The 21,610-nt window shown below is 42.9% G+C and overlaps 1 protein-coding gene across 4 annotated transcripts in view; it reads left to right on the top strand.

Annotated features, from left to right (window-relative positions):
- Positions 1-21,610, top strand: part of LOC139755959 (ADP-ribose pyrophosphatase, mitochondrial-like) — a 101,866-nt gene that overhangs the window by 42,980 nt on the left and 37,276 nt on the right. The window lies entirely within an intron of this gene.

Raw genomic sequence — 21,610 nt, 5'->3', positions numbered from 1 at the left:
AGGTATAAGTTTGTTAAGTATTCCTGGGAAATTATATAGGAGGGTATTGATTAAGAGGGTAAAGGCATGTACAAAAGCATCAGTTTGGGGAAGAGCAGTGTGGTTTCAGAAGTAGTAGAGGATGTGTCGATCAGGTGTTTGCTTTGAAGAATGAATGTGAGAAATAATTAGAAAAACAAATGGATATGTATGTAGCATTTATGGATCTGGAGAAGGCATATAATAAGAGTTGATAGATATGCTTTGTGGAAGGTCTTAAGAGTATATGGTGTGAGAGGTAAGTTGCTAGAAGCAGTGAGAAGTTTTTATCAAGGATGTAAGGTATGTGTATGATTAGGAAGAGAGGAAAGTGATTGGTTTCCAGTGAATATCGGTTTGCAGCAGGGGTGTGTGATGTCTCCATGGTTGTTTGATTTGTTTATGGATGGGGTTGTCAGGGAGGTGAATGCAAGAGTTTTGGGGAGAGGGGCAAGTATGCAGTCTGATGTGGATGAGAGGGCTTAAAGTGAGTCAGTTGTTGTTCACTGATGATACAGCGATGGTGGCTGATTCAGATGAGAAACTGCCAAAGTTGGTGACTGAGTTTGGTAAAGTGTGTGAAAGAAGATAGCTGAGTAAATGTGAATAAGAGCAAAGTTATTAGGTTCATTAGGGTTGAGGGACAAGATAATTGGGAGGTAAGTTTAAATGGAGAAAAACTGGAGGAAGTGAAGTGTTTTAGATATCTGGGAATGGATTTAGCAGTGGATGGAACCATGGAAGCGGAGATGAGTCACAGGGTGGGGGAGGGGGCAAAGGTTCTGGGAGCATTGAAAAATGTGTGAAGGCGAGAATGTTATCACAGAGAGCAAAAGTGGGTATGTTTGAGGGAATTGTGGTTCCAACAATGTTATACGGTTGCAAGGTGTGGGCTATAGATAGGGTTGTGCAGAGGAGGGTGGATTTGTTGGAAATGTTTAAGGAAAAGCAAATGGATTTGTATTTAGCATTTATGGATCTGGAGAAGGCATATGATAGAGTTGATAGAGATGCTCTGTGGAAGGTATTAAGAATATATGGTGTGGGAGGAAAGTTGTTAGAAGCAGTGAAAAGTTTTTATCGAGGATGTAAGGCATGTGTACGTGTAGGAAGAGAGGAAAGTGATTGGTTCTCAGTGAATGTAGGTTTGCGGCAGGGGTGTGTGATGTCTCCATGGTTGTTTAATTTGTTTATGGATGGGGTTGTTAGGGAGGTAAATGCAAGAGTTTTGGAAAGAGGGGCAAGTATGAAGTCTGTTGGGGATGAGAGAGCTTGGGAAGTGAGTCAGTTGTTGTTCGCTGATGATACAGCGCTGGTGGCTGATTCATGTGAGAAACTGCAGAAGCTGGTGACTGAGTTTGGTAAAGTGTGTGGAAGAAGAAAGTTAAGAGTAAATGTGAATAAGAGCAAGGTTATTAGGTACAGTAGGGTTGAGGGTCAAGTCAATTGGGAGGTGAGTTTGAATGGAGAAAAACTGGAGGAAGTGAAGTGTTTTAGATATCTGGGAGTGGATCTGGCAGCGGATGGAACCATGGAAGCGGAAGTGGATCATAGGGTGGGGGAGGGGGCGAAAATTCTGGGGGCCTTGAAGAATGTGTGGAAGTCGAGAACATTATCTCGGAAAGCAAAAATGGGTATGTTTGAAGGAATGGTGGTTCCAACAATGTTGTATGGTTGCGAGGCGTGGGCTATGGATAGAGTTGTGCACCGGAGGATGGATGTGCTGGAAATGAGATGTTTGAGGACAATGTGTGGTGTGAGGTGGTTTGATCGAGTGAGTAACGTAAGGGTAAGAGAGATGTGTGGAAATAAAAAGAGCGTGGTTGAGAGAGCAGAAGAGGGTGTTTTGAAGTGGTTTGGGCACATGGAGAGAATGAGTGAGGAAAGATTGACCAAGAGGATATATGTGTCGGAGGTGGAGGGAACGAGGAGAAGAGGGAGACCAAATTGGAGGTGGAAAGATGGAGTGAAAAAGATTTTGTGTGATCGGGGCCTGAACATGCAGGAGGGTGAAAGGAGGGCAAGGAATAGAGTGAATTGGAGCGATGTGGTATACCGGGGTTGACGTGCTGTCAGTGGATTGAATCAAGGCATGTGAAGCGTCTGGGGTAAACCATGGAAAGCTGTGTAGGTATGTATATTTGCGTGTGTGGACGTATGTATATACATGTGTATGGGGGGGGTTGGGCCATTTCTTTCGTCTGTTTCCTTGCGCTACCTCGCAAACGCGGGAGACAGCGACAAAGTATAATAAAAAAATATAAAAAAAATGTGGTGTGAGGGTGGTTTGATCTTGCAAGTAATGAAAGGGTAAGAGAGATGTGTGGTAATAAAAAGGGTGTAGTTGAGAGAGCAGAAGAGGGTGTATTGAAATGGTTTGGTGAGGAATGAGTGAGGAATGATTGACAAAGAGGATATATGTCAGAGGTGGAGGGAACGAGGAGAAGTGGGAGACCAAAGTGGGGGTGGAAGGATGGAGTGAAAAAGATTTTGAGTGACTGGGGCCTGAACATACAGGAGGGTGAGAGGCATGCAAGGAATAGAGTGAATTGGAATGATGTGGTATATCGGGGTCAGTGTGCTGTCAGTGGACTGAACCAGGGCATGTAAAGCATCTGGGGTAAACCATGGAAAGTTATGTGGGGCCTGGATGTGGAAAGTAAGCTGTGGTTTTAGTGCATTACTCTTGACAGCTAGAGACTGAGTGTGAATGAATGTCGCTTTTGTTGTCTTTTCCTAGTGCTCCCTCACTTGGGGGGGGGGCTGTTTCATATGTGATGGGGTGGCATTGGGAATGGATGAAGGCAGCAAGAATGAATATGTACATGTGTATGTATGTATATGTCTTTATATGTATATATATGCATACATTGAAATGTATAGGCATGTATATGTGTGTGTGGGGGAGGGTGGGGCTGTTTCATGTGTGATGGGGTGGCGACAGGAATGGATGAAAGCAGCAAGTATGAATATGTACATGTGTATATATGTATATGTCTTTATATGTATATGTATGCATATGTTGAAATGTATAGGCATGTATATGTGCGTGTGGGGGATGGGGGGCTGTTTCATGTGTGATGAGGTGGCAACGGGAATGGATGAAGGCAGCAAGGATGAATATGTACATGTGTATATCTGTATATGTCTTGATATGTATATGTATGCATACGTTGAAATGTATAGGCATGTATATGTGCGTGTGTGGGCGTTTTATGCCTATGCATGTGTATGTGGGTGGTTTGGGCCATTCTTTCATCTGTTTCCTTGAACTACCTTGCAATTGTGGGAGACAGCAACTAAGTATAATTAATAATGGATAAATTATTATTATTTTATCCATGACAATAGTGTCTCCATAACTAGTGAACTCTAGTGCCACTTTTTAGCCTTTAGTGCCTCACTCTTAACAGGCCATTGGCAGATGACAGCTCTAGTGTAGTGCAGTGTTAGCAGAGGCTCCTACCTAATGTTCATGCTGACTACTTCTACCTAATGCTTCTGTCTAATACTCTTATCCACTACTTATACCTAATGTTTCTACCTAATGCTCCTGCCTAGGTGCTGCTACCTACGACTATTATCTATTGCTCTTACCGTTTTGCCACATGGCAGGGCTAGTGCATGGTGCTCACTACAGGAAAATCTAGAGTTACAAAGAATGAGCTGTGTGAGTAAAGTGTTGTCCAGGGTTATATGTGATAAGGAGAGGTTGTATGTCTGTCGACAGAATGCTAGTAGTCCACTTGTGAGGTAGACATCTTGGGGTTGTAGCTTTACTTATAGAAAATAAAGATCCAAATAAAAAAAGTCAAAAGTCACAAATCCAAAATGTTCACAATAAACCTTGAAATTATCTTTATTTGTACTCAGTTGGCCACTCAGGGCACTGTACTTGCATGTGATCACGTCCAACCAGCACTGAGCACTCTCCTATGTTAGTACAGTACAAATTTTGCCCTGCATGCAGTGTGCACACATTCTTGCTGACTTGCTAGTTTTTCTATATTTTTGTGACTATTTTTTTACTCAACCTGTATGGAAAATGGTCTGCAAGTTCTGGTGCTGTTAGTGCATCTGAAGTAGCTAGGAAAAGCCTTTCCTTAAGATATAAAATTATAAATGTTGAGGCAGTTGGAAGATGGTAAATGTCAGGTCGATAATACTTGCAAGTTGAGTATATTGACGATTAAGACTATCATCAAGAATGCTGACGAATAAAAGCTTCTGCCATGATGACCACAAAGTTAATAGCAATGAAGGTGACTTGATCAAGATGCAGTTTGTTGGAAAAGAAATGGAAGGTAGGCTAAGCATATGGTTTGTATGACCAGACACAACATAATATGCCATTAAGCCAACTCTTCTTCATGAAAAATGCAAGGAGCATTATCAGGTACCCACAGGAAGGAGGTGGCTCAGAAACAGTCTCTGCTAGCAGAGGTTGGTTTTATCAATTCAACTGGTGCAGTAACTTGCACAGCATCCACATTTGTGGTGAAGCTGTGAGTGGGGACATGCAGGCTACCCATGAATTTCCTGCCATTCTCAAAGCTATCATTAAGTTTGGCAGATACCCTCCCCAGCTTGTCTTCATTATCGATGAAACTGAGTTTTTCTGGAAAAGAAAGCCATCCTGTTCTTTCATCTCTCAAGAAGAGGAGCATGCTTTAGGGTTCAAGGTTACAAAAGACTGCTTAACACTATTGGGGGTGGGGGTAATGCTTTAGGAGACTTGAAGCCGAAACCAATTCTCATGTACCACTCTGAAACACTATAAGCTATGAAGTGGTTTTCAAAGGAGCATTGCCTGTGATTTGGAAATCAAATAAGAAGGCCTTGGTGATATTTAGTATTTTTCCATTGTGGTTTCTATCACATTTTTGCCCAGCAGTGAAGCACCAATTCACTCTATTCTTTCCACGCCTTTCACCCTCCTGCATGTTCAGGCCCCGGTCACTCAAAATCTTTTCACTCCATCTTTCCACCTCCAATTTGGTCTCCCACTTCTCGTTCCCTCCACCTCTGACACATATATCCTCTTGGTCAATCTTTCCTCACTCATCCTCTCCATGTGACCAAACCATTTCAAAACACCCTCTTCTGCTCTCTCAACCACACTCTTTTTATTACCACACATCTCTCTTACCCTATTATTTATTTACTCAATGAAACCACCTTACACCACATATTGTCTTCAAACATCTCATTTCCAACACATCCACCCTCCTCCGCACAACTCTATCCATAGCCCACGCCTCACAACCATATAACATTGTTGGAACCACTATTCCTTCAAACATACCCATTTTTGCTTTCCGAGATAATGTTCTCGACTTCCACACATTCTTCAACGCTCCCAGAATTTTTGCCCCCTCCCACACCCTACGATTCATTTCCGCTACCATGGTTCCATCCACTGCCAAATCCACTCCCAGATATCTAAAACACTTCACTTCCTCCAGTTTTTCTCCATTCAGACTTACCTCCCAATTGACTTGACCCTCAACCCTACTGTACCTAATAACCTTGCTCTTATTCACATTTACTCTCAGCTTTCTTCTTTCACACACTTTACCAAACTCAGTCACCAGCTTCTGCAGTTTCTCACATGAATCAGCCACCAGCACTGTATCATCAGTGAACAACAACTGACTCACTTCCCAAGCTCTCTCATCCACAACAGACTGAATACTTGTCCCTCTTTCCAAAACTCTTGCATTCACCTCCCTAACAACCCCATCCATAAACAAATCAAACAACCATGGAGACATCACACACCCCTGCCACAAACCTACATTCACTGAGAACCAATCACTTTCCTCTCTTCCTACACGTACACATGCCTTACATCCTCGATAAAAACTTTTCACTGCTTCTAACAACTTGCCTCCCACACCATATATTCTTAATACCTTCCACAGAGCATCTCTATCAACTCTATCATATGCCTTCTCCAGATCCATAAATGCTACATACAAATCCATTTGTTTTTCTAAGTATTTCTCACATACATTCTTCAAAGCAAACACCTGATCCACACATCCTCTACCACTTCTGAAACCACACTGCTCTTCCCCAATCTAATGCTCTGTACATGCCTTCACCCTCTCAATCAATACCCTCCCATATAGTTTCCCAAGAATACTCAACAAACTTATACCTCTGTAATTTGAGCACTCACTTTTATCCCCTTTGCCTTTGTACAATGGCACTATGCAAGCATTCCTCCAATCCTCAGGCACCTCACCATGAATCATGCATACATTAAATAACCTTACCAACCAGTCAACAATACAGTCACCCCCTTTTTTAATACATTCCACTGCAATACCATCCAACCCACTGCCTTGCCGGCTTTCATCTTCCGCAAAGGTTTTACTACCTCTTCTCTGTTTACCAAATCATTTTCCCTAACCCTCTCACTTTGCACACCACCTCGACCAAAACACCTTATATCTGCCACTCTATCATCAAACACATTCAACAAACCTTCAAAATACTCACTCCATCTCCTTCTCACATCACCACTACTTGTTATCACCTCCTCATTATTCCCCTTCACTGAGGTTCCCATTTGTTCCCTTGTCTTACACACTTTATTTACCTCCTTCCAAAACATCTTTTTATTCTCCCTAGAATTTAATGATACTCTCTCACCCCAACTCTCATTTGCCCTCTTTTTCACCTCTTGCACCTTTCTCTTGACCTCCTGCCTCTTTCTTTTATAAATCTCCCAGTCATTTGCATTATTTCCCTGCAAAAATTGTCCAAATGCTTCTCTCTTCTCTTTCACTAATAATCTTACTTCTTCATCCCACCACTCACTACCTTTTCTAATCTGCCCACCTCCTATGCTTCTCATGCCACAAGCATCTTTTGCGCAAGCCATCACTGCTTTCCTAAATACATCCCATTCCTCCCCCACTCCCCTTACGTCCTTTGTTCTCACCTTTTTCCATTCTGTACTCAGTGTCTCCTGGTACTTCCTCACACAAGTCTCCTTCCCAAGCTCACTTACTCTCACCACTCTTTTCACCCCAACATTCTCTCTTCTTTTCTGAAAACCTCTACAAATCTTCACCTTCGCCTCCACAAGATAATGATCAGACATCCCTCCAGTTGCACCTCTCAGCACATTAACATCCAAAAGTCTCTCTTTCGCGCGCCAATGAATTAACACTTAATCCAATAACACTCTCTGGCCATCTCTCTGACTTATATAAGTATACTTATGTATATCTCTCTTTTTAAACCAGGTATTCCCAATCACCAATCCTTTTTCAGCACATAAATCTACAAGCTCTTCACCATTTCCATTTACAACACTGAGCACCCCATGTACACCAATTATTCCCTCAACTGTCATATTACTCACCTTTGCATTCAAATCACCCATCACTATAACCCGGTCTCGTGCATCAAAACTACTAACACACTCACTCAGCTGCTCCCAAAACACTTGCCTCTCATGATCTTTCTTCTCATGCCCAGGTGCATATGCACCAATAATCACCCATCTCTCTCTATCCACTTTCAGTTTTACCCATATCAATCTAGAAGTTTACTTTCTTACACTTTATCACATACTCCCACCACTCCTGTTTCAGGAGTAGTGCTACTCCTTCCCTTGCTCTTGTCCTCTCACTAACCCCTGACTTTACTCCCAAGACATTCCCAAACCACTCTTCCCCTTTACCCTTGAGTTTCGTTTCACTCAGAGCCAAAATATCCAGGTTCCTTTCCTCAAACATACTACCTATCTCTCCTTTTTTCTTATCTTGGTTACATCCACACACATTTAGACACCCCAATCTGAGCCTTCGAGGAGGATGAGCACTCCCTCGCGGACTCCTTCTTCCGTTTCCCCTTTTAGAAAGTTAAAATACAAGGAGGGGAGGGTTTCCAGCCCCCCGCTCCCGCCCACTTTAGTCACCTTCTATGACACGTGAAGAATGCGTGGGAAGTATTCTTTCTCCCCTGTATATATGTATGTGAGAAATACTTAGAAAAGCAAATGGATTTGTATGTATCATTTATGGATCTGGAGGAGGCATATGATAGAGTTGATAGAGATGCTCTGTGGAAGGTATTAAGAATATATGGTGTGGGAGGCAAGTTGTTAGAAGCAGTGAAGTTTTTATCGAGAATGTAAGGCATGTGTACGTGTAGGAAGAGGGGAAAGTGATTGGTTCTCAGTGAATGTAGGTTTGCGGCAGGGGTGTGTGATGTCTCCATGGTTGTTTAATTTGTTTATGGATGGGGTCGTTAGGGAGGTAAATGCAAGAGTTTTGGAAAGAGGGGCAACTATGCAGTCTGTTGTGGATGAGAGAGCTTGGGAAGTGAGTCAGTTGTTGTTCGCTGATGATACAATGCTGGTGGCTGATTCATGTGAGAAACTGCAGAAGCTGGTGACTGAGTTTGGTAAAGTGTGTGAAAGAAGAAAGTTGAGAGTAAATGTGAATAAGAGCAAGGTTATTAGGTACAGTAGGGTTGAGGGTCAAGTCAATTGGGAGGTAAGCTTGAATGGAGAAAAACTGAAGGAAGTGAAGTGTTTTAGATATCTGGGAGTGGATTTGGCAGCGGATGGAACCATGGAAGTGGAAGTGAATCATAGGGTGGGGGAGGGGGCGAAAATTCTGGGAGCCTTGAAGAATGTGTGGAAGTCGAGAACATTATCTCGGAAAGCAAAAATGGGTATGTTTGAAGGAATTGTGGTTCCAACAATGTTGTATGGTTGCGAGGCGTAGGCTATGGATAGAGTTGTGCGCAGGAGGGTGGATGTGCTGGAAATGAGATGTTTGAGGACAATATGTGGTGTGAGGTGGTTTGATCGAGTTAGTAATAATAGGGTAAGAGAGATGTGTGGTAATAAAAAGTGTGGTTGAGAGAGCAGAAGAGGGTGTTTTGAAATGGTTTGGCCACATGGAGAGAATGAGTGAGGAAAGATTGACCAGGAGGATATATGTGTCAGAGGTGGAGGGAATGAGGAGAAGTGGGAGACCAAATTGGAGGTGGAAAGATAAGAGTGAAAAAGATTTTGAGAGATTGGGGCCTGAACACGCAGGAGGGTGAAAGGTGTGCAAGGAATAGAGTGAATTGTAACGATGTGGTATACCGGGGTCGACGTGCTGTCAATGGATTGAACCAGGGCATGTGAAGCATCTGGGGTAAACCATGGAAAATTCTGTGGGGCCTGGATGTGGAAAGGGACCTGTGGTTTTAGTGCATTATTACATGACAGCTAGAGACTGTGTGTGAACGAATGGGGCCTTTGTTGTCTTTTCCTAGTGCTACCTCGCACACATGAGGGGGGAGGGGGATTGTTATTCCATGTGTGGCGAGGTGGCGATGGGAATGAATGAAGGCAGACAGTATGAATTATGTACATGTGTATATATGTATATGTCTGTGTGTGTATATGTATGTATACATTGAGATGTATAGGTATGTATATTTGCGTGTGTGGATGTGTATGTATATACATGTGTATGTGGGTGAGTTGGGCCATTCTTTCATCTGTTTCCTTGCGCTACCTTGCTAACGCGGGAGACAGCGACAAAGCAAAATAAATAAATATATAATAATGATTTTATTTTATTTATTATACTTTGTCGCTGTCTCCCGCGTTTGCGAGGTAGCGCAAGGAAACAGACGAAAGAAATGGCCCAACCCCCCCCATACACATGTATATACATACGTCCACACACGCAAATATACATACCTACACAGCTTTCCATGGTTTACCCCAGACGCTTCACATGCCCTGATTCAATCCACTGACAGCACGTCAACCCCGGTATACCACATCGCTCCAATTCACTCTATTCCTTGCCCTCCTTTCACCCTCCTGCATGTTCAGGCCCCGATCACACAAAATCTTTTTCACTCCATCTTTCCACCTCCAATTTGGTCTCCCTCTTCTCCTCGTTCCCTCCACCTCCGACACATATATCCTCTTGGTCAATCTTTCCTCACTCATTCTCTCCATGTGCCCAAACCACTTCAAAACACCCTCTTCTGCTCTCTCAACCACACTCTTTTTATTTCCACACATCTCTCTTACCCTTACGTTACTCACTCGATCAAACCACCTCACACCACACATTGTCCTCAAACATCTCATTTCCAGCACATCCATCCTCCTGCGCACAACTCTATCCATAGCCCACGCCTCGCAACCATACAACATTGTTGGAACCACTATTCCCTCAAACATACCCATTTTTGCTTTCCGAGATAATGTTCTCGACTTCCACACATTCTTCAAGGCCCCCAGAATTTTCGCCCCCTCCCCCACCCTATGATCCACTTCCGCTTCCATGGTTCCATCCACTGCCAGATCCACTCCCAGATATCTAAAACACTTCACTTCCTCCAGTTTTTCTCCATTCAAACTCACGTCCCAATTGACTTGACCCTCAACCCTACTGTACCTAATAACCTTGCTCTCATTCACATTTACTCTTAACTTTCTTCTTCCACACACTTTACCAAACTCAGTCACCAGCTTCTGCAGTTTCTCACATGAATCAGCCACCAGCGCTGTATCATCAGCGAACAACAACTGACTCACTTCCCAAGCTCTCTCATCCCCAACAGACTTCATACTTGCCCCTCTTTCCAAAACTCTTGCATTTACCTCCCTAACAACCCCATCCATAAACAAATTAAACAACCATGGAGACATCACACACCCCTGCCGCAAACCTACATTCACTGAGAACCAATCACTTTCCTCTCTTCCTACACGTACACATGCCTTACATCCTCGATAAAAACTTTTCACTGCTTCTAACAACTTTCCTCCCACACCATATATTCTTAATACCTTCCACAGAGCATCTCTATCAACTCTATCATATGCCTTCTCCAGATCCATAAATGCTACATACAAATCCATTTGCTTTTCTAAGTATTTCTCACATACATTCTTCAAAGCAAACACCTGATCCACACATCCTCTACCACTTCTGAAACCACACTGCTCTTCCCCAATCTGATGCTCTGTACATGCCTTCACCCTCTCAATCAATACCCTCCCATATAATTTACCAGGAATACTCAACAAACTTATACCTCTGTAATTTGAGCACTCACTCTTATCCCCTTTGCCTTTGTACAATGGCACTATGCACGCATTCCGCCAATCCTCAGGCACCTCACCATGAGTCATACATACATTAAATAACCTTACCAACCAGTCAACAATACAGTCACCCCCTTTTTTAATAAATTCCACTGCAATACCATCCAGACCTGCTGCCTTGCCGGCTTTCATCTTCCTCAAAGCTTTCACTACCTCTTCTCTGTTTACCAAATCATTTTCCCTAACCCTCTCACTTTGCACACCACCTCGACCAAAACACCCTATATCTGCCACTCTATCATCAAACTCATTCAACAAACCTTCAAAATACTCACTCCATCTCCTTCTCACATCACCACTACTTGTTATCACCTCCCCATTTGCGCCCTTCACTGAAGTTCCCATTTGCTCCCTTGTGTTACGCACTTTATTTACCTCCTTCCAGAACATCTTTTTATTCTCCCTAAAATTTAATGATACTCTCTCACCCCAACTCTCATTTGCCCTATTTTTCACCTCTTGCACCTTTCTCTTGACCTCCTGTCTCTTTCTTTTATACATCTCCCACTCAATTGCATTTTTTCCCTGCAAAAATCAGTCCAAATGCCTCTCTCTTCTCTTTCACTAATACTCTTACTTCTTCATCCCACCACTCACTACCCTTTCTAATCAACCCACCTCCCACTCTTCTCATGCCACAAGCATCTTTTGCGCAATACATCACTGATTCCCTAAATACATCCCATTCCTCCCCCACTCCCCTTACTTCCATTGTTCTCACCTTTTTCCATTCTGTACTCAGTCTCTCCTGGTACTTCCTCACACAGGTCTCCTTCCCAAGCTCACTTACTCTCACCACCCTCTTCACCCCAACATTCACTCTTCTTTTCTGAAAACCCATACAAATCTTCACCTTAGCCTCCACAAGATAATGATCAGACATCCCTCCAGTTGCACCTCTCAGCACATTAACATCCAAAAGTCTCTCTTTCGCACGCCTGTCAATTAACACGTAATCCAATAACGCTCTCTGGCCATCTCTCCTACTTACATAAGTATACTTATGTATATCTCGCTTTTTAAACCAGGTATTCCCAATCATCAGTCCTTTTTCAGCACATAAATCTACAAGCTCTTCACCATTTCCATTTACAACACTGAACACCCCATGTATACCAATTATTCCCTCAACTGCCACATTACTCACCTTTGCATTCAAATCACCCATCACTATAACCCGGTCTCGTGCATCAAACTACTAACACACTCATTCAGCTGCTCCCAAAACACTTGCCTCTCATGATCTTCTTCTCATGCCCAGGTGCATATGCACCAATAATCACCCACCTCTCTCCATCAACTTTCAGTTTTACCCATATTAATCGAGAATTTACTTTCTTACACTCTATCACATACTCCCACAACTCCTGTTTCAGGAGTATTGCTAATCCTTCCCTTGCTCTTGTCCTCTCACTAACCCCTTGACTTTACTCCCCAGACATTCCCAAACCACTCTTCCCCTTTACCCTTGAGCTTCGTTTCACTCAGAGCCAAAACATCAAGGTTCCTTTCCTCAAACATACTACCTATCTCTCCTTTTTTCACATCTTGGTTACATCCACACACATTTAGGCACCCCACTCTGAGCCTTCGAGGAGGATGAGCACTCCCCACGTGACTCCTTCTTCTGTTTCCCATTTTAGAAAGTTAAATACAAGGAGGGGAGGATTTCCAGGCCCCCCGCTCCCGTCCCACTTTAGTCACCTTCTATGACACGTGAAGAATGCGTGGGAAGTATTCTTTCTCCCCTGTATATATGTATGTGAGAAATACTTAGAAAAGCAAATGGATTTGTATGTATCATTTATGGATCTGGAGGAGGCATATGATAGAGTTGATAGAGATGCTCTGTGGAAGGTATTAAGAATATATGGTGTGGGAGGCAAGTTGTTAGAAGCAGTGAAGTTTTTATCGAGAATGTAAGGCATGTGTACGTGTAGGAAGAGGGGAAAGTGATTGGTTCTCAGTGAATGTAGGTTTGCGGCAGGGGTGTGTGATGTTTCCATGGTTGTTTAATTTGTTTATGGATGGGGTCGTTAGGGAGGTAAATGCAAGAGTTTTGGAAAGAGGGGCAACTATGCAGTCTGTTGTGGATGAGAGAGCTTGGGAAGTGAGTCAGTTGTTGTTCGCTGATGATACAATGCTGGTGGCTGATTCATGTGAGAAACTGCAGAAGCTGGTGACTGAGTTTGGTAAAGTGTGTGAAAGAAGAAAGTTGAGAGTAAATGTGAATAAGAGCAAGGTTATTAGGTACAGTAGGGTTGAGGGTCAAGTCAATTGGGAGGTAAGCTTGAATGGAGAAAAACTGAAGGAAGTGAAGTGTTTTAGATATCTGGGAGTGGATTTGGCAGCGGATGGAACCATGGAAGTGGAAGTGAATCATAGGGTGGGGGAGGGGGCGAAAATTCTGGGGGCCTTAAAGAATGTGTGGAAGTCGAGAACATTATCTCGGAAAGCAAAAATGGGTATGTTTGAAGGAATTGTGGTTCCAACAATGTTGTATGTTTGCGAGGCGTAGGCTATGGATAGAGTTGTGCGCAGGAGGGTGGATGTGCTGGAAATGAGATGTTTGAGGACAATATGTGGTGTGAGGTGGTTTGATCGAGTTAGTAATAATAGGGTAAGAGAGATGTGTGGTAATAAAAAGTGTGGTTGAGAGAGCAGAAGAGGGTGTTTTGAAATGGTTTGGCCACATGGAGAGAATGAGTGAGGAAAGATTGACCAGGAGGATATATGTGTCAGAGGTGGAGGGAATGAGGAGAAGTGGGAGACCAAATTGGAGGTGGAAAGATGGAGTGAAAAAGATTTTGAGAGATTGGGGCCTGAACATGCAGGAGGGTGAAAGGTGTGCAAGGAATAGAGTGAATTGTAACGATGTGGTATACCGGGGTCGACGTGCTGTCAATGGATTGAACCAGGGCATGTGAAGCATCTGGGGTAAACCATGGAAAATTCTGTGGGGCCTGGATGTGGAAAGGGAGCTGTGGTTTTAGTGCATTATTACATGACAGCTAGAGACTGTGTGTGAACGAATGGGGCCTTTGTTGTCTTTTCCTAGCGCTACCTCGCACACATGAGGGGGGAGGGGATTGTTATTCCATGTGTGGCGAGGTGGCGATGGGAATGAATGAAGGCAGACAGTATGAATTATGTACATGTGTATATATGTATATGTCTGTGTGTGTATATGTATGTATACATTGAGATGTATAGGTATGTATATTTGCGTGTGTGGATGTGTATGTATATACATGTGTATGTGGGTGAGTTGGGCCATTCTTTCATCTGTTTCCTTGCGCTACCTTGCTAACGCGGGAGACAGCGACAAAGCAAAATAAATAAATATATAATAATGATTTTATTTTATTTATTATACTTTGTCGCTGTCTCCCGCGTTTGCGAGGTAGCGCAAGGAAACAGACGAAAGAAATGGCCCAACCCCCCCCATACACATGTATATACATACGTCCACACACGCAAATATACATACCTACACAGCTTTCCATGGTTTACCCCAGACGCTTCACATGCCCTGATTCAATCCACTGACAGCACGTCAACCCCGGTATACCACATCGCTCCAATTCACTCTATTCCTTGCCCTCCTTTCACCCTCCTGCATGTTCAGGCCCCGATCACACAAAATCTTTTTCACTCCATCTTTCCACCTCCAATTTGGTCTCCCTCTTCTCCTCGTTCCCTCCACCTCCGACACATATATCCTCTTGGTCAATCTTTCCTCACTCATTCTCTCCATGTGCCCAAACCACTTCAAAACACCCTCTTCTGCTCTCTCAACCACACTCTTTTTATTTCCACACATCTCTCTTACCCTTACGTTACTCACTCGATCAAACCACCTCACACCACACATTGTCCTCAAACATCTCATTTCCAGCACATCCATCCTCCTGTGCACAACTCTATCCATAGCCCACGCCTTGCAACCATACAACATTGTTGGAACCACTATTCCCTCAAACATACCCATTTTTGCTTTCCGAGATAATGTTCTCGACTTCCACACATTCTTCAAGGCCCCCAGAATTTTCGCCCCCTCCCCCACCCTATGATCCACTTCCGCTTCCATGGTTCCATCCACTGCCAGATCCACTCCCAGATATCTAAAACACTTTACTTCCTCCAGTTTTTCTCCATTCAAACTCACGTCCCAATTGACTTGACCCTCAACCCTACTGTACCTAATAACCTTGCTCTCATTCACATTTACTCTTAACTTTCTTCTTCCACACACTTTACCAAACTCAGTCACCAGCTTCTGCAGTTTCTCACATGAATCAGCCACCAGCGCTGTATCATCAGCGAACAACAACTGACTCACTTCCCAAGCTCTCTCATCCCCAACAGACTTCATACTTGCCCCTCTTTCCAAAACTCTTGCATTTACCTCCCTAACAACCCCATCCATAAACAAATTAAACAACCATGGAGACATCACACACCCCTGCCGCAAACCTACATTCACTGAGAACCAATCACTTTCCTCTCTTCCTACACGTACACATGCCTTACATCCTCGATAAAAACTTTTCACTGCTTCTAACAACTTTCCTCCCACACCATATATTCTTAATACCTTCCACAGAGCATCTCTATCAACTCTATCATATGCCTTCTCCAGATCCATAAATGCTACATACAAATCCATTTGCTTTTCTAAGTATTTCTCACATACATTCTTCAAAGCTAACACCTGATCCACACATCCTCTACCACTTCTGAAACCACACTGCTCTTCCCCAATCTGATGCTCTGTACATGCCTTCACCCTCTCAATCAATACCCTCCCATATAATTTACCAGGAATACTCAACAAACTTATACCTCTGTAATTTGAGCACTCACTCTTATCCCCTTTGCCTTTGTACAATGGCACTATGCACGCATTCCGCCAATCCTCAGGCACCTCACCATGAGTCATACATACATTAAATAACCTTACCAACCAGTCAACAATACAGTCACCCCCTTTTTTAATAAATTCCACTGCAATACCATCCAAACCTGCTGCCTTGCCGGCTTTCATCTTCCTCAAAGCTTTCACTACCTCTTCTCTGTTTACCAAATCATTTTCCCTAACCCTCTCACTTTGCACACCACCTCGACCAAAACACCCTAGATCTGCCACTCTATCATCAAACACATTCAACAAACCTTCAAAATACTCACTCCATCTCCTTCTCACATCACCACTACTTGTTATCACCTCCCCATTTGCGCCCTTCACTGAAGTTCCCATTTGCTCCCTTGTGTTACGCACTTTATTTACCTCCTTCCAGAACATCTTTTTATTCTCCCTAAAATTTAATGATACTCTCTCACCCCAACTCTCATTTGCCCTTTTTTTCACCTCTTGCACCTTTCTCTTGACCTCCTGTCTCTTTCTTTTATACATCTCCCACTCAATTGCATTTTTTCCCTGCAAAAATCATCCAAATGCCTCTCTCTTCTCTTTCACTAATACTCTTACTTCTTCATCCCACCACTCACTACCCTTTCTAATCAACCCACCTCCCACTCTTCTCATGCCACAAGCATCTTTTGCGCAATACATCTCTGATTCCCTAAATACATCCCATTCCTCCCCCACTCCCCTTACTTCCATTGTTCTCACCTTTTTCCATTCTGTACTCAGTCTCTCCTGGTACTTCCTCACACAGGTCTCCTTCCCAAGCTCACTTACTCTCACCACCCTCTTCACCCCAACATTCACTCTTCTTTTCTGAAAACCCATACAAATCTTCACCTTAGCCTCCACAAGATAATGATCAGACATCCCTCCAGTTGCACCTCTCAGCACATTAACATCCAAAAGTCTCTCTTTCACACGCCTGTCAATTAACACGTAATCCAATAACGCTCTCTGGCCATCTCTCCTACTTACATAAGTATACTTATGTATATCTCGCTTTTTAAACCAGGTATTCCCAATCATCAGTCCTTTTTCAGCACATAAATCTACAAGCTCTTCACCATTTCCATTTACAACACTGAACACCCCATGTATACCAATTATTCCCTCAACTGCCACATTACTCACCTTTGCATTCAAATCACCCATCACTATAACCCGGTCTCGTGCTCCCAAAACACTTGGCTCTCATGATCTTCTCATGCCCAGGTGCATATGCACCAATAATCACCCACCTCTCTCCATCAACTTTCAGTTTTACCCATATTAATCGAGAATTTACTTTCTTACACTCTATCACATACTCCCACAACTCCTGTTTCAGGAGTATTGCTACTCCTTCCCTTGCTCTTGTCCTCTCACTAACCCTTGACTTTACTCCCCAGACATTCCCAAACCACTCTTCCCCTTTACCCTTGAGCTTCGTTTCACTCAGAGCCAAAACATCCAGGTTCCTTTCCTCAAACATACTACCTATCTCTCCTTTTTTCACATCTTGGTTACATCCACACACATTTAGGCACCCCACTCTGAGCCTTCGAGGAGGATGAGCACTCCCCACGTGACTCCTTCTTCTGTTTCCCATTTTAGAAAGTTAATACAAGGAGGGGAGGATTTCTGGCCCCCCGCTCCCATCCCCTCTAGTCGCTTTCTACGACACGCGAGGAATACGTGGGAAGTATTCTTTCACCCCTATCCCCAGGGATAATATACATATATATATACACATACACACACACACACACACACACACACACACACACACGCACATATACACACACACACACATACATATATATATACATATGAAAAATGTAAGAAACAATTTAGAAAACTGAAACTTCTAGCTTGAAATGAATGAAAAAAAGAATGTCACATAATGGTTCAACCTCTGGCTATGGAAAAAGGAAATGTATAATTTATTTACACAAATGTCAATAGCAGTTCTCATCAATTTAACCACTGTATCAATAAGCTTCAATGTCTAAGCTACATTTTTTCTCCAATTTCACTATTTTCTTGTCAAAACACCATGTATGAAAACTATCACTCCAGTAACAAAACTATAAACATTTACTTCCCCTGTAAAAAAAAAAATAATTTAATATAATATAATAATATAATAATGAATATATATATATATATATATATATATATATATATATATATATATATATATATATATATATATATATATATATATATGCCCATACACTTACATGTACATGTCATCATATACATACATGTACATACACATACAAAGACATATACAGATATGCACATGTACATAATCATACTTGCTTGCCCCTATCCATTCCCAGTGCCACCCTTCCCCACAGGAAGCAGCATCGCTACCCCCTGCTTCAGTGAGGTAGTGCCAGGAAAACAGACAAAAAAGGCCACATTCGTTCACACTCAGTATCTAGTTGTCGTGTGTAATGCACCAAAACCATAGCTCCCTGTCCACATCCAGGCCCCACAGACCTTTTCATGATTTACCCCAGAAGTTTTACATGCCCTGGTTCAGTCCATTGACAGCACACTGACCCCGATATACCACATCATTCCCATTCACTCTATTCCTTGCATGCCTTTCACCCTCCTGTATGTTCAGGCCCCAATCACTCCATCCTTCCACCTCCACTTTGGTCTCCCACTTCTTGTTCCCTCTACCTCTGACATATATATCCTCTTTGTCAATCTTTCCTTACTCATTTCTCTCCACATGTCCAAACCATTTCAACGCACTCTCTTCTGCTCTCTCAACCATACTCTTTCTACTTCCACATATCTCTCTTACCCGTACATGACTTAATCAAACCACTTCACACCACATATTGTTCTCAACATTTCATTTCCAACAAATCCCCCCTCCTCCTCTGCACAACCCTACCTGTAGCCTATGCCTTGCAACCATATAACATTGTTGGAATCACTACTCCTTCAAACATACCCATTTTTGCTCTTCGAGATAACATTCTTTCCTTCCACACATTCTACATCACTCCCGGAACCTTCGCCCCCTCCCCACCCTGTGACTCACTTTCGCTTCCATGGTTCTATCCACTGGTAAATCCACTCTCAGATATCTAAAACACTTCACTTCTTCCAATTTTTCTCCATTCAAACTTACCTCCCAGTTAACTTGTCTGTCAACCCTACTGAACCTAATAACCTTGCTCTTATTCACATTTACCCTCAACTTTCTCCTTTCACACATTTTTCCAAATTCCAGATTCAGTCACCCACCTCTGCAGTTTCTCACACAAATCAGCCACCAGAGCTGTATCATCGGCGAACAACAAGTGCCTCCCTTTCCAGGCCCTCTCATCCACAACATACTACATATCTGCCCCTCTCTCCAAAACTATTGATTTACCTCCCTAACCACCTCATCCATAAACAAATTAAACATATTATACTTACACTAAATTTTTGTGTCGGCATCATCTGTTCAATGGTGTCTGGCAATGCTACACCTAGTGCTACCAAAGAAACCAATTGACACATTATTTCCTCACCACTTACCATAGTCTCCCCCAACACCACCACCATCACTATCATCCCCACTACCTCTGTTATCACCAGCAAAATCATAATTTCAGTGATGCAGAGATGGTTTAACTGTGGCCATTGCGGAGCCATACAATATCCACTGCCTTCCACCTCACTCCCACCCTTTGTGTGTCTCCACTTTACGGTGAAGTGGATGAATTATTTGTATAGAATGTTGAGGGATCCTTTTTTTCTCCAAATGTGCTGCCAGTTAGTGTTCTGAGTGAATTTAGTTTGTGAGTTGTTCTTGTAATGATGTTATTGGTGTGGGAGTATAGACAGAACATTATTTACATGAATTAATGAAAAATAACCTTATTTCTCTCAAAGATAGAAACAATAATGCAAGACTTTTTTTTGTTTCAAGATTCACTTCAGTATTCATTGCATAAATATGTATTAAGAATATATGGTGTGGGAGGCAAGTTGTTAGAAGCAGTGAAAAGTTTTTATCGAGGATGTAAGGCATGTGTATGTGTAGGAAGAGAGGAAAGTGATTGGTTCTCAGTGAATGTAGGTTTGCGGCAGGGGTGTGTGATGTCTCCATGGTTGTTTGATTTGTTTATGGATGGGGTTGTTAGGGAGGTAAATGGAAGAGTTTTGGAAAGAGGGGCATGTATGAAGTCTGTTGTGGATGAGAGAGCTTGGGAAGTGAGTCAGTTGTTCACTGATGATACAGCGCTGGTGGCTGATTCATGTGAGAAACTGCAGAAGCTGGTGACTGAGTTTGGTAAAGTGTGTGAAAGAAGAAAGTTAAGAGTAAATGTGAATGAGAGCAAGGTTATTAGGTACAGTAGGGTTGAGGGTCAAGTCAATTGGGAGGTAAGTTTGAATGGAGAAAAACTGGAGGAAGTAAAGTGTTTTAGATATCTGGGAGTGGATCTGGCAGCGGATGGAACCATGGAAGCGGAAGTGGATCATAGGGTGGAGGAGGGGGCGAAAATCCTGGGAGCCTTGAAGAATGTGTGGAAGTCGAGAACATTATCTCGGAAAGCAAAAATGGGTATGTTTGAAGGAATAGAGGTTCCAACAATGTTGTATGGTTGCGAGGCGTGGGCTGTGGATAGAGTTGTGCGCAGGAGGGTGGATGTGCTGGAAATGAGATGTTTGAGGACAATGTGTGGTGTGAGGTGGTTTGATCGATCGAGTAAGTAACGTAAGGGTAAGAGAGATGTGTGGAAATAAAAAGAGCGTGGTTGAGAGAGCAGAAGAGGGTGTTTTGAAATGGTTTGGACACATGGAGAGAATGAGTGAGGAAAGATTGACCAAGAGGATATATGTGTCGGAGGTGGAGGGAACGAGGAGAAGTGGGAGACCAAATTGGAGGTGGAAAGATGGAGTGAAAAAGATTTTGTGTGATCGGGGCCTGAACATGCAGGAGAGTGAAAGGAGGGCAAGGAATAGAGTGAATTGGATCGATGTGGTATACCAGGGTTGACTTGCTGTCAGTGGATTGAATCAGGGCATGTGAAGCGTCTGGGGTAAACCATGGAAAGCTGTGTAGGTGTGTATATTTGCGTGTGTGGACGTGTAAGCATTATACATGTGTATGGGGGTGGGTTGGGCCATTTCTTTCGTCTGTTTCCTTGCGCTACCTCGCAAACGCGGGAGACAGCGACAAAGCAAAAAAAAAAAAAAAAAAAAAATCTGTTTTCCCACCATGATGATACAGTTGCAGTTTCTTTAATTTATAGGCAAATGTGATGCATGACATTTTTCTCAGCTGTGTTGTTAGGTTGCTACTAACATCAGAGGAATACTGTTTATTTTTCACACCAGGACCCCTTTTAGGAAGGTTCCACGTGTTACCCCATTAATCCTTTTCCAGGTGCTCCTGCAGCTCCATGGCTGTGTTACAGTCAGTATGAGGTACATGATAGACTCCTTTGAAGGAAGAAGTTCTGTGATAAAACTGTATTTTGTTTCATCATCTGACAGCGAGTGATACAGCCTTG

The sequence above is a fragment of the Panulirus ornatus genome, chromosome 20, assembly GCF_036320965.1.
Source record: "Panulirus ornatus isolate Po-2019 chromosome 20, ASM3632096v1, whole genome shotgun sequence".
Classification (NCBI taxonomy): Eukaryota; Metazoa; Arthropoda; class Malacostraca; order Decapoda; family Palinuridae; genus Panulirus; species Panulirus ornatus.
This window is presented reverse-complemented; position numbering and strand designations above follow the sequence as displayed.